Consider the following 14,811-nt stretch of genomic DNA (forward strand, 5'->3'; position numbering starts at 1 on the left):
CATTTGAGCTGATTCAGTTGTCCATGAGACTGAACTGGAAAGTGGATTGCCAAGATCATTGAAGTTTAAATAAGTCAAAACTGAGATTTATTTTGGTTTTCTGTATGATGGAGATGGAACAATTAGTGTTTAGCATTGGGCAAGGAGCAGAGATGAGGCAGGAAGTTTTGCAGCCAAAAAAAAGTCACCTAAAACTGCCTGAATCTAGAACTTCCCTTGACCTTTAAAGAAAGACATTGGAGTGGAGGGGAAGAGAGACATGCAACAGAACATAGTGCCATGGTGCGGAGTCACACCTTTTAAATACATCTAGGCTCAATATCTAGTCCCTGAAGGGTATCAAATTCATAAGTCTCAAAAAACGCTGATCATTAGGTGTATCTAGTTATACCTCCCCATGGTATTCCCACATGACTGGACTATGGTACGTTATGCTTTCCACATTAACCCATCAGAGGATTTTGGAAGTTCGTGGTAGCACTTGGAAAAGCAGAAGTCAAAGAAACAAACCTTTCCAATCAGTTGCATCAGTTATAAACTGCTGAAATGGAAGACAATGAACATTCCTGGGCTGTTGATTATCAGTGTAGAAATTCTAATAGACTACATCAGGAGACCCAGCTCATTTCCAACTTAACAGCATTTTGAAAGCCATCACATACTTGCTTTGGAATGGCAATACTCCCTCTGAAATTGAAATCTGTGGAAGTGCCTTCCTTCCAATCCTGCCTTCCTCCCCAAGCCACTGCTAAGGATTGAAAGGGATCCCATTGTCATTGTGCCAAAGTAAATTAACATAATTAACGATTTTCCATAATAACTATTTAAAATTGAAGCAGTGGCAATTAAAGTAGACCTTGCTCCCTGGTGACACATGTAGCATGATAAAACAGAAATAATGTGGCAGCAGCAGAACCTATCTCCTTTATTTACTCATTGCTTCAGTGCCCTGTTCTGCTGAATGACTGATCTTCTGTTGAATTACAGAAGAGCAACAGAGTTAAATTAGAGTGAATATTTGTGGTGAAATTGTTAACGTGAAAGCATCTGCTGTGAGAGCCCATAAGATAAAATCAATATGCTTCCAGATTCATCATGCCTCTCCTGGGGCTGTGGTCAATTTTGCTGTGGTTTTCAGGGAAGGGAAGGAGCTGCAGCTCAGCCCGTGATCTGAGGATGGGAAGCTCTAACCTGGAGACTTACAGCTCAGAGACCAAATATGTTGCATGGGAGAGTGTGTTGCTTTGAAACCACCTCCACCCATTGTTACATCAGCAACTTTGGAAAAGGTACTTTTAAACATAGAAGGCAGTTAAAATTGTAACAAAATGTCAATTGAAGTTCTCTGGGCCAGCATGGGTAGGCCTTAGTGGAGTTGCCTTCTTCAGGAACTGTAGTGCCAGGGCCCTCTGGGAGGAGGTCTGGACCAGCTCCGCTTGCTGTGTGCTGGGCAGTGGGGCTTGTGGAAAACCAACATTGCCAGCATCTTAGAACAAGCAGAAGTTGTGCCTCTTGCCTCTTAAGGACTGATTCAACAGGAAGAGTGCTTTCTTGTATGATTACAATTCTTAGTTTAACTAATATCTTGAATTCAGAATAAATTGATGAAGGGCAAAGAACAGGCACTTTATTTTGTCTTTTTGCTTTCATTCTCCAAAACAAAAATAATGACATCTGGATCCCTTACGCTTTTGTGCTGTTCCTGTAGCATAAATGTACGCAGCAGTTAACAAATGCAAGGTGAAATGCTCCTTGTCCTGAAGCGATACTATGTGAATCAGGACAAAATAACAGTTTGAGCTAAAAGATGAAAAAGAAGCTTTATTGATGAGTAAAATCTTAGGCAAGAGTAGCTGCTTACTAAGTCTTTGGAAGGTGGAGATTGAGCATGCTTAGCGTGGTCAGCACTGTCCTTCCTGCACAGTGAAGGGTGGAGATTTGAGTCCAAGGAAGTACCAAGTGAAAGGGCTCAGAAACAAGCTGTGGTGACAGCAGAGCTTGGGATGGGATTACACCGATTCTTTAAAATGAATGCTGAAGGAAAGGCTCAACACTCAGAAACAAGGCTCAAGGAGCAATCAAATGAAGGAGCAAGAAACAAAGTTCATTTTAACTTTGGTGTAGTTTGGAGGGGGGATTAAACTAAACAATCATTTCCATCTCATTGGTGTTGCACAAAATGATATGCCAGAAAACACAAAAGCCTCATAATTGTAACCCTTCATCTCACAGTCCACTCTGCCACTGCCCTTTTCTATGATTCTGGCAAGACTCTCGTTCTCCATGTGCTTCTGCATTCTCCCTGCCTCCTGTGGCATGAGGGTGATAAATGACTGAGGGTAAGAAAGGGGTATGTAGATACATGATTCAAAGCTTATGAAGCACTCATGTGTTCTCTGCCACTAAAATTCCTATATTCATTTCCCCAGTTGCTAATTGGAGTTGAGGCACCACTATTTACTACTGTAAGCTAAGGGGAAAATACAGTTTCTCACTGTGGATGTGCAGCTGCATAAAGATAAGAAGCTTAATTTCAAAGGCTAAACTATGACCAACTGGTAAGTATACCTGGGAAAAGTACAGCTACTATTGTAAAAGATTTTATTCTGTTGCTATAGAAACCTCTACAGCATGGAGTGTCTTTTATGTGAATGGTATAGAAGAAGAAATACGGAAAAAACTTTTTATTATACAAGATCAAGAAAACATAGCATTTCTTTTTGGACTTGTGGAAAATAGGAAACACATTTTCAGCAAACAGTGCAGTTATTTTAAATATTTTGTTACTGAGACATTTGGTCTGAAGTGCTCTGAGTTTTGAGAAAGTGCAAGCTCCACTTTGATTGCAAGCAGGATCCTGTAATTCTTTCTCAGGGACCCTTGAGAAACCTTTAAAATATTTAATATTCAGTCCCTTTTTTCAATATTTCTAAATTATTTAAATGACGTGAGGCAAAATGCAGTTCAAGCCACTTCTGTGTGTGCAGGTGTCTGGACAGGAGCTCAGCCAGAAAAAAATCAAAACACAAGCAAGAGAGTTTATATTTTCCAAACTGTTTTTTTTACCCCACTTAAAATGCTTCCAGTACAACTTCAAATTATGGGTCTCTATGCAGATGTATATGGTGGCCCCAGTGGGAAGGTAGCTTAAGGAAGCACAACCACCCAAAAAAGTTTTGCTCCTCCCATTGTTACTGTAGTTAAAATCCTGCATGTGAGGTGGGGCAGACTGAGGTGTCCTCAGTTTTAGCTCTGATCCATGCAGGAAGCCAAATCCAGGTTGTAAACAGTTCAGACCAAACTAACCTTCCTAAGCTCAAATGCTCAAGGAGACATTTACGGTAGTTAAAATGTCCAGGCTTTAATTCTACTGGAATTCATGCAGCTGTCCAAGAACCCAACCTGGCTATTTTGCTTTACACAGATTTGGATTATGCTTTGAACTGCATCTACAGTGATTTGCAGCCTTCTGCCCCCAAGTGACCTGCAGCACTGCTCAGACTGGGCAGCACAGATTGCACTTCAGTCCATCTTTCCAGATGTCACTGTGTCTCAGCAAGTGCGGGAGGCAAGGGCTTTCTCAGGGTTGTAAATGACTGAGTCAAAATTGCCCTCCCAGTATCAACTGAACTGTGATATAAGACTGTGTGTGCCCAAGCTGTGAAGTAAAATGAGTTAGCTGAAATCACCCAAGGCAGTGGCTTTACTGTCAAGAGGTGAATTGTACCCACAATGTGTCATTTTTGAATAAGTCTTGAGTTTTAAAGCAAACATTGAACAAACCAACTAAGGCTTAACAGTTTTCTCCCAAGTTCTTCCAAATCCCATGTTAGCATATTTCAAGTCATGGGTAACTTGTGAGCCTCTCTGAGTCCTTGATTTTCTGGATTTTTCTCTTTCTCCAATTAAATTTTATTCTGGATTTGCTCTTTTCAAGGTATTTTCTGTTACTTATGGGGGTAAGCAGAACAGGAATTAACACTTTCTTTTTGTGTTATCATGACAGTCAAAAGTCCACAGTCCTTACAAATGCATAAGTAGATTTTGATATAGTTAGCTAAGTAAGCGTATGGCAAAAAACATAACTGATGTGTGTGTTTATAAAAAGCAGGTCAGTGCTTTATTTAAGTCAGAACACACATGATTTGCTCTGAAACTATTAAAACACATTTTTTGGGACATTTTTTACTTACTATTTTTGGCTTCTATGTCTAAAAGACTCATAAAGCTTCGTATATATCTTCATTTTTTTCCAGGTTTTGGTACATTAAGTAATGGTACGGTAACATGTAAAGAAAGTTGGATCTTCTTTCTTGCTTGTGTTAAGCAAATGTTTTCCTGTCTTGTTCACCTATGGTGAAGTGTGGAACTATATAGCCAGCTTCTAATACCCTCAATGTTCCTGATGATCTCAAGGTAGAAATACAGTTTTCTTGACTGAGATCTGAACAACCACCAAATAGCTGCCTGTTACTGTCATTGGAATAATATTTCATGTTATGTTTCTAATCCTTGAGGAACACTTCTGAGTATGTCTCACTGACTAGATCCTAATTAACAATGACTGTAATTAGCCTTCTTGGAAATGGTTATAATTACTGTTGCTGAAGGGATTGGCCCCTCAGCTGAACTGTGTTCTAGTCAACTAAGGGTTTGGATGTGAAGGGAATGCTTCACACTGGGAATCACTACTGTAGCTGAGGAAATCCATGCTTTTTAAGAAAACAAATCATTGCAATATTTAGCTAAATTAGAGATAATCTACTCCATAACGGAGTATGGTTTTCAACATTCCTATGTGCTTTGGTGTAGTCTCTCATTATTTTGGTTTGTGGTGGTTTTTTGTTTGTTTGTTGTTGTTGTTGTTTTTTGTTTGTTTGTTTTCCCAGCTGTACAGTTTCATCAAAGAAAAAAATAGAAAAATTCCAAGTGAGAGAAGCCCTCTCCCAGACCAAAACCAGAGCTGGTGATTGTTTTAATACTATTTGAGGTCAAATTGCTGCAAGTTCAGCTTGAGCACATCATCTCTTGGACTGCCTGAGAAAGAGGCTAGTTGATACCATGGAACAGAATGAGAGACTGGCATGGAGAAAAATACATGGCAGGGATGCTCATGGTAGATGGCTGAGAACAATCTATCCTAATAGAATTTCATGTACAAAACTGGCTTTATTGGTTTACAAAGAGCTGGAGTGATGGTGCAGAATGCTCTTGAGGGGGAAGGAGAGCAGGCTACACCTCTCCGATCTTGCAGAAGACAAAGCTCGCTGTAGCTTTTTGTTTCTCTAAACAAGAATGCAGCCTGTGTTTGTTATCATATTGGTTGTCTCTTTTCACAGTGTTGTCAGTATAAGAAATTAAGTGTCATTAAGAGACACTGAAATCACTCTTAATTCTATTATCCTAGTGATCCAGATGAAGGTATATGATGTTTGAAGATATTTTTATCTTTCTGTTAATGTCACCTTTCTTCTACTTACTGCAAACAGACATTGTACCGGTGCAAGTTTATCTGTATTTAAATCCCCTTGAACTGAAAGCTTGATTGAAAGCTGAACAGTGATATCTTTGTGCATGAAGAAAAGACACTCATTTATTTACATTAATGTCAAGCTTGTCTATTGCACTTTTTTCTTCATCTTAATTGAATATGCCTGCAGTATCACACAGGGCATGTGCTTGAATAGGCAGGACTAATTGGAAGAAGCTGTCAGGTTAACAGAGATTTAGCTGGATAGATTGTGCTTCAGTAGAAAAATTTCCTCGGGATAAGTTTGCACAGTTTATGAAGGTGTATGATGGATGCACGAGGAAGAGGGTAGTAATATACCTTGTTGGGAAATCTGTAAGGCTGCTATGTAATTACAATGGATCTTTTAATCTAGAATTGATAAAATAATAAATTGATGAGTTCCCTGTAGGTCACTGAGACATTCACAGTTTCTTTTTCATCTTATTTCAGCTCCTCTTTAGCCCTTCTGTACTCTAGACACAGGCGTTTGTTGGTTTCTTGTGTCTTCACTGAAGTGACAGAGGTATAACAGGCAAAAGAAGATACGTTCTCCATGTATGTCTTGCTGTTATGGCTGCAAAGCTGGGAAGGCTTGTTTCTACCATCCACTTACTGAAAAAATGTCTAATGCTAGACTGAGTATATAAACGCAGTACTAGTTTTGCAATTCTTGAGTAAATTCCTAGAGAAGATAATGAACTGCTCCTAATGATAGTATGTCTTTATATAAATTAAACTGAAAAATACTTTTTTTCCTCCCAAACATGTCTTTAACATGTTATCATAATAACCATGTAGTTTAATCTTTTAATACTGGGTATCTAAACACTCTTTGAGCCTAGCCTTGTAAAAATGGTGGCATTGATGCAGACCTTCAGCTTGAGAGGTCTCAGCTGCTCACTGGTCTCCGATATGACCTGCTGTTTTAAACACTGTATCTAGAAAGATTCTGTAATTGCTGATGCCTGTGCAGTGCCCTAGCTCGGCAGTGCAGCTGCGGTATCTGCTGGGAACAAATATTACGTAGTCCTCTAGGAATGGAAGAAGAAAAATGGCCTAGAGAGTCAGGGGGAGCCAGGGGAAGTACTTGCTGTGGACCTTTGAAGTGGGCGGGGTGGCCACGCCCCATCCCTGGACCCACGGGCATCCCACTGAGAACCAGAGATGCTGACCCCAGCATCAGGAGCTACGGGCAATTTCTTGGGCTGCTCTGAGCACAATGACCTGTACTTAAATGGTGCTTATATGGTGGTTTTATATAGTGATACATTTTCTTATCAGGTTAGTAAAGAGGAAGATAGTTAATGTATTTTTAGCTTTCATTTTATACCACTATGTATAAAGAATGAGCTGCCCCCAAGTTCTGTAAATCAACAAACTGAGTGCGTGATTTTCCAATGCTTTACATAAAGATTGGCTTTGAGAGAAAACACTCTCAGGTTCTTCTGAAATGAGCAAAAGCATTTTTTGTTTCTACTGAGAACAAGCTACCTGTTTGCACCCATATTCCCAGCTCTGATTGCAGCTACAGTTGGCTTAGCTGCATTGCTCTTTCTTTCTCAAAATAAGTTACACAGAAGGCCCCTGTTCCCAAAGGTTGCTTAGGAACTTCCAAAGGAGAAAGATTTCACTGCAGTATTTATAGGAGGAGATTCCTTGTCTGATACTAGCAACAGTTGCAGTTAGATGGATGGATGTAGTGCATTTGCACTAAAACACTACACTTTTTTCATTTTATTTTTTTTTAAGAATGCAAGCAACTGTTTTATACTGTGGGTAACTCCATCTGGAGAATACTCCAAATATAAATGCATGTTCCAGAAATGTATCTGTGTTTATTTCTCCATAGAGCTAGAAGAAAAGAGAAGGAAAATCAGCCCAGAAAATATTTGATATAGCACTAGGATCTGTCCCTTTATTTACAGGCAAATGGAAAAAACAAAAACAAAACAAAAAACAAACACGAAAAAGCTGAGAAAATACTTGTTTCAGATGGATCCATGGCACTGCTGTTAGTTAGTATCTTCCATGGTGACCTCCTGGGGCCTGGTAAAGTTCATATGCTTACAAAAAGAATTCAGTGCTTTATGAAACTGCAGTCATGCTTTAATATGGTTTAAGACTTGCACTAATTCATCATTGCATTGTACTAGGAAAAGGTGAATAATTTTCCTACCATTGAATTATAACAGAAAGTAGCCTATTGGAAATTCCACCTTCCACCCACTGATTCTCTGAGTTAATTACAGATATCCTTGGTTCCAGCTCAGCGAGCCACCTGTTGAGCAACACATTGCAAACAGATGGTCTTAAAATTAAACATAGGCTTGACTCTTCTTTCTCCTTTCAGTAGTTCTTTGCATGCACTTGATGTTACACCGAGTAGAGACTTACAGATTTACACACATTTGAAGTTTTGCTCTGTTGAGAACTTGTTCCCTACTTCCATTATTTAGCATTTGAAACGTATAACGCTCATTTTAATTTGCAAAATCTTGGTGCCTTGGCCTGTCTGAGGGCTTTTTTGCTCTTCTGCTGGCACTGGAGTTGTCTACTCTGCTTTCTTTATTGGTTGAAAGTGACTATCGAAAATAGTACTATTAAATTTTGCCACTTGGTGGCACTAAGAAATAACAGAACTGCCCTTGAAAACCCTGCTGTAAAATATGGCCAAGTGGCTGGTGATAACGGAGCCAGCCCAGTGGCCCTCAGACAGGAACACACACAGTGAGCAGAAATACCACTGCCGTTTTGCTTGTTGTAGATGTTGGTAGGTTTCCAGCACAAAACATGCCCGTTGGGATGTTACTTCTGCCCTGGGACATGCACAACAAGTCCCTTCTGCCACCATTGGCCCTGCTGGCAGATGTTCTGTTCTTCTCTATATTTGCTACTTAAGAACCAGCTGTATTTACTTACCTAGGAGGAGTTTGCTGGAAGTTGAGGAGGAGGAAGTCACAAAGCTTTCATTTTCAGTGCCTTAGTTCAAGCATCACCAGAGAGTTTCTCTTGGACAAGGAGATTTGCATGAATTTCCCTGGGGAGGCCCCAGTGTAAATATTATTGCCTGCTTGGTTAGAAGAGCCACGGCAAAGCCATGTAAGGAATAAACATGCTCCAGGGAATGTGTGTATGATTTTACTGACTTACAACCACTGCTAGTACAGAAAATGAAAGAACTGGATCTAGCATTTATCCAGGTTCTTTCGCATCTTGGTTGATAATACCCAGTAAAGGTCAAGTGCCCTAGGAATAGATTTCATTTGTGGTTACATTCACTCTCCCTGGTGCAGCTCTTCCTTCAGATCTGAACCAAAATATCGTTTTTCTCTTTCCCCCCTTCACAGAGTTTTTCTTGCTTCATTTATTTTTTCAGAACTGAGAGATGTTTTTTCTGTCAGATTGTTTTTTCTTCTGTCAGTGCTACTTGTAATGTGTCTTTGAGCCATATTAAAGCTCCTACTAAAAAGAAACCTGCCACATGTATATCTATCTATCTATCTATCTATCTATCTATCTGTACACACACACACCAATTAGTGCCAGCTTTTTAAACAGGGAGAAGTTTTCAGAGTGGAAGAGACTCTTGTGACAAAAAGGGAACAGGCATCTGAAAAGTAGTCTTCTTCTTTAATTTCCCTATATCTAGAATTGAAACTGTGTCCATACTGTAAAGTAGGAAGGTCAAATAGAAGTAGGTTTACAGAGCAAAGGAATTGGTGCTGAGGACTTGGTGGGCACCCCACAAACCTTTCAGAGGGTGTGATCTTTGGCTTGAATCTGCCCTGTGGAAGGAGCAGCCACAGAGGCTGGAGCACACCTTGCAGGTAGCTTTGGTTCAGGAAGAGTGCAGTCCCTGCCCTCCCATGCTGCTTGGTGATGTGAACTGAAGGCCAGCAAGTGAAGATCTCTGGGACATTTGCCACAAATGTAGCCTCCCAAGCTGGACAAAACTGTTTCTGTTTTCTGAGACAAGAGCCAAATTCCCCGTCACACTTCTCAGGCTGTGGGCGACACAGTGGAATTGTGAATTGCTGCTATCACAATATGTTAGTGAGGATAATGAAGTAGGCTGGCCTGGGAGTTTATTACTGACAAAAATTATTCCTCATCAATGATTTAAACCTATTTGTGGTGAGTGGAATTTAGCACCAACATGTATGTAAGTGAGCGTCTTGCTGAGTTAATATAACTGGTCCAGGAGGATGGTGCCCATGTAATAATGCATACCAAGTGCTGCTGGCAGTGCCCCAGCCCATGCTGGGAAGCAGATTTTCATGTTTTGGATGTCCTGGAAAGCTGTTTGGGAATCGGAAGAGCCAGAAATGAGACTGTAGAGTCAACAGACTCAAGAAAGGCCAGGGACAGATGTCACGGTGATTGGTGAAAAGAGTTGAAGAGGGGGTGAGAAGATGGATGGGAAGTTAAACCAGAGAAATCAGTTTTTGCCATCCTGAGCTTGAAAGTCGGGGAACTTCCACCTTAATGGATAAATGCATGGCCAGTAAAAGCTGTATCTGCAGAGAATTACTTAAGCTTGAAATAGAGATGATCTAAAAGTAATAAAAATAATCTCTGTGAGTAGAGACCCAAATGAGTCTGCACAGGAACAGCCATTATCATCTGGTTTGTACAGTACCTGGCAAGCTGGAATCTCATCCACAGCAACTTATAGTTTTCACAATCTAGATGTCTGAGGCTAAATAAAAACAATCAGATCCATATAATTCTTCTAACAAGCAATAACTCAGTGAAAAGCATTCTTGCAAGAGCTCCTCAGTCTTGGTGAGATTTAGTGTAGTTAATCAATTTATTAATCTACTGATTTGTGGCTTCTACATAGCCCACCATAACAAATATTGTGTCAGAAAGACAGTCATATAACTGAAACACAGACATGAAGTTATAACTCCTGGGTACATTTCTGGCTCCTAAATATTATCAGAAACTCATTTTTTGCGTTTACCACAATGGACAAGATCACTGTCAGCAGAAAACATCAGCTAAGAGAAAATGACTTTTGAAGAAAGGCCTTTAAGAGGTTAAGTTTACTGCTTACTGCTGACACTGTGAAAAGTAACCAACATATTGTAAAAATCACACTTTAAAAACAAAAGGAAGACAAAATATCCATTAGAATTATTCACTCAGCAAAAGCAAAATTGCTGAAAGGTATTTCTCTATCATGCTCATGCTGTAGCAGGTTTACTTGGTCATAAACAAAAGCTGAGGCAATCACTTTGGCAAGCAGCACGGTAATAGCACAAACTGACTTCAATAGTCAAAAGCAGTGAAACAGCAGGAGGGCTCTCATTAAATGGACACATTCCTCTTTAAATCAGACAGCCATTCATGGCAATGGTTATTTGGCAGTATCTTCCACAAAAAATTAAAAAAAAAAAAAAAATTGAAAACTTTCTAACATTTGATGTTCACTGAGCATGAAATTTCATCTTGCATACTTGGGCTGTCACTTTCTCCAGTGAGTTGCTTCTTGTTTACATTTGATTTACATCTCATTTACATGGGAAATCAAATGTGTGAACTGCCTTTGTGTAAACTTTGAAGCATTTTTACATGTTGAAGGGGTTCACATCACTGGGTGATAATACAAAAATAGCAAGTAGACCACCAAAATAAAGTGTTTGCTGTACAAACTCCCTTCCTTCTTTTTGTTAATGATTATAGAAACTGCCTCCTAAAAGAAGAAATGAAAACTACAAGATAAAACAAGGTTACATCCACTCTGCTGTAGCCCAAATCCATCATTAGCTCAGCAGGTATCAGCACCAGGGTATCATTGGCAGAAACCTAGGATGGGAACCCTTGCCCCACAGCGGTTGTTCAAACAAGAGGTGGGAACAGGCACAACTCTTCTTTATAACGACCACCAAAAATGATGGAGCAATCTCCTGACAGAATTACTAAAGGAAACACATTAACATAAGAAACAATTTTTTCCAGCTAATTGACAGCCATGTAAAGGTTAATGCTAAAATCAGCTCTCAGAGAATGCTATAGGTAATTGTTGTGAGCTTACAAACGTTAATTATACCTCACGTCATTCTCCATGAAGCATCCAATTAAGAGATGAAAAATTAAGAACTTAACATTTTGATCCTGCTCATACCCAAAACTGTATCACAATGCCACTGGTTCCAAGGTACCAGAAGCTTCGATATGAAAGGAATGGAAGGTATCACAGTATCACAGTATCACAGTATCACAGTATGTTTGGGATTGGAAGGGACCTCAAAAGATCATCTAGTAAAACAGCCACTAATCCAAGGAAGTAGAGAGCACTAAGTCTGACTTCCATACTAGCTAAGTTAGATGAAACCATAATAATATGAAGACTAGATTTTTGCTGGGGCATAGAAAGTGATATAGTAACTTCAAGAGCTTACTTTGGGTATATGCTGCAACCTGTGTTGTAAATGCTCTTGAAGAGGGAGTGAATAGAGACATGATGACATTTTTGACTACAGAAAAATTTGAATAAACCAAACTAAAATTGATTGCAAATTGTCTCAGAAAATTCATGCCATATCGAATGACTGGGTAAAAAAATGTCAGATGACACATAACGTGATACAGATGGAGGGGGAAATGATGCATTCGTGATGACAGACTTTGTTAGCTATTACCAGTCAGAAAAGAGATCTTGTCGTCATTGTAGAAGCTTTTGAAAACATCAGGTCACCACTCAGCAGGAGCCAAAAGGACAAACACAGTCTGATTAATTGTTAGGAAAAGAAGAGAGGCAGAAATAGAGAATACCTCTATGCCAATACAGAAATCCAACTTATTTCTCAAGTCTTGAGTGTTTAAATTAATTCTATTCCATTTCTGAGAAGATGGAGGAAAAGCATAGAGGAGGAGGGTATAATGGTGATTAGAGGTAAGGAATTTTTTCTGTAGATGCTGAAATATAATGTTTTCATATTAGAAAGACTCTCTCTGAGAGAGAATAGGTCAGATATTTATTAAAACAAGATTGGTATGAAGGATGTGAGCAGGAAACTATACACCTTTCATCACAGCAGAAAGTTAGAAAGACACTAAAGTACATAGTTTGGAAGCAAATTTAAAACAAAAGAAGGAAATATTTTTCATACCATGTTAGCGAATTGCTGAACTGATTGGCACAGGACACTTTGGAGACCAAGAGATTAAATGGGCTCGGAAAAGTGATTAGTCAAAGTGGTGGAAGGAAGTTTGTCAGAAGCTCCAACTCTGAAAGTGTCTGAACAGGGGCTAACAAGGGGCTAGAAGGGGTGGATACAGTACACTCTATTCAGCCCTTCTTGTCATCTTTCCCATATCATAAGCTGCTTCCCTCAGTATCCTCCCTTTGATAACAGGCTGTAGGCAGACCTTTAACTGAAACAGTATGAACACTCACAGGGTCCTGAATTTGTATTTTAGACAAGAACAAGCCTTTTTTTTTTTTTTTTCCAAAACTGAGAACAACCAAGAATTCCGACTTCTGTTTATTTGTCTTGGAAATATTTTTCAAGGTTGCATTTACTCTGTGGTCATTTGCAATCACTGCAGGGTGACTACCTGGTATCAAACTTCGTGTTGGTATTTCTTGGTGGTTGTTTTGTTGTTGTTGTTTGTTTGGTTTTTGTTTTTGTTTGTTTGTTTTTGTTTGTTTCATTAAGTTTTTCTAAGTGATGTTATACATTAAGGTGGTAAGAGAAACCACCTTCCCAGACAGAAATGAAACCTGTATTTGCTTTTGTATCTTGTAATCTCAGTTGTGCTAAATAGGATCCCATGAACCAAGGATTTCCAGGAACGGAAATTACACTATTCTGTAACTACTGCCCTCCTCCTTAGGTATCTGCCATTTTCAGGACTGTGGTTTCCAATATTTTTTGCTGTTAAAACACTGAAATTCTAGTTGACTGTTATATATCTCCTTTATAGTGTACAAGAAAATACTGCTATTGCTTTAGGATGGGGATAAACCTGTTCAAAGTTTTATTCCTTGCCACTTTTTGTAGCTCCTAATACAACTAGCATATCTGTCACTGAAGATACAGGGCACTCTGGATTTCAGCTTTCAACTTCAAATGCTTTGAGGAACCTGCATTTTAGAAAACTGGAAAATTTAGCATTTGCCCCCCATTTATGGAAGGCTTTTGCCTCTAGCTGGAGATAAAATTCATGTCCCATGACTTGTATGTCATATTCTAGACTGCTTAAACCAAACTATTTGTGTCTTGTATTATGCTAAATCCCTTGTTAGAGTGCAATTATTAGCACAAGACACACAGTTATCTGTGTGTTTGTGATGGATTGTTACAGCTGACGTGAACACTTATTTCTGGGCATTGCTAAAACCAATGTTTAAGTTCTTTGCTTCTTAGTCTTCAGTACACCTGTGTTGGAAAGTAATAAAACCCAAACCAGCAGGTTCAAGGAGTGCTGAACTTCTCATTATTTTCAGTTTGCCAAATAATCTGAAACTATGCTAAAGTAGGCAAAGGTATTTGAAGCCTGCATTCTCCCTTCTTTTATCTGAATGTTACATGTTTCACCACCATATATCACTGTACCTTTTGATCTTCAGATAGAAGGCAAATGTGCTCCATCTCCCCAGTCTTTGCTGATTAAGAAACAAGAAAAAAAAATCTCAGAGTCACAACACTGAATTTCTCTCAACCCCACTTTATAAAAAACCAGCTTCATTTTAACTTTCATCTCCCCATCTCCTGTTTTATTTCATCCTTGTTTTCTTTACCAGCTACAGGGGTGCATAAAGAGTGTATTTTCCCTTCTACAATTTGCATGTAGGCCCATTCCTGCAGTGTGTGTTGACAGAAGGAGACCAAAAAGAAAAATCCTGAATCGCACCAAAATGTGAGGCCCTTTTGCAAAATGGAAGGAAGAATTCAAAACTGGAGACCTGTACCAAACTTCATTTCAGTGTCTCTAAAGAAAAAAATTAAAAACAAGGCATAAAATAATCTCTAGCATTTACTTTGGTCCCATTTGCAATGGACTTGGTGCAAATAATGGGAATTTGTCCTTACAGAGTACTTGCACTGTCCAGGAGTATGAGAGAGACCTTTTGGGTCTCTACAATACTTATACTCCAGCCGTCAAATCCTGTATTCTTATGCAAGCTAATTTCCTACTGGAGCTGAAAAGAATTTTGCCAAACTACTGCCTTGAATTGAAATGGTATGTGTGGGAGGACTGTGGAGTGACACTCTGAGGATATTTAAGCATGGCAGATATTCATTATGCACTCAGGAATATTTCATAATGAAATGTTATAAATTACA

Source organism: Streptopelia decaocto, assembly GCF_964273445.1.
Source record: "Streptopelia decaocto genome assembly, chromosome: 3".
Lineage (NCBI taxonomy): Eukaryota > Metazoa > Chordata > Aves > Columbiformes > Columbidae > Streptopelia > Streptopelia decaocto.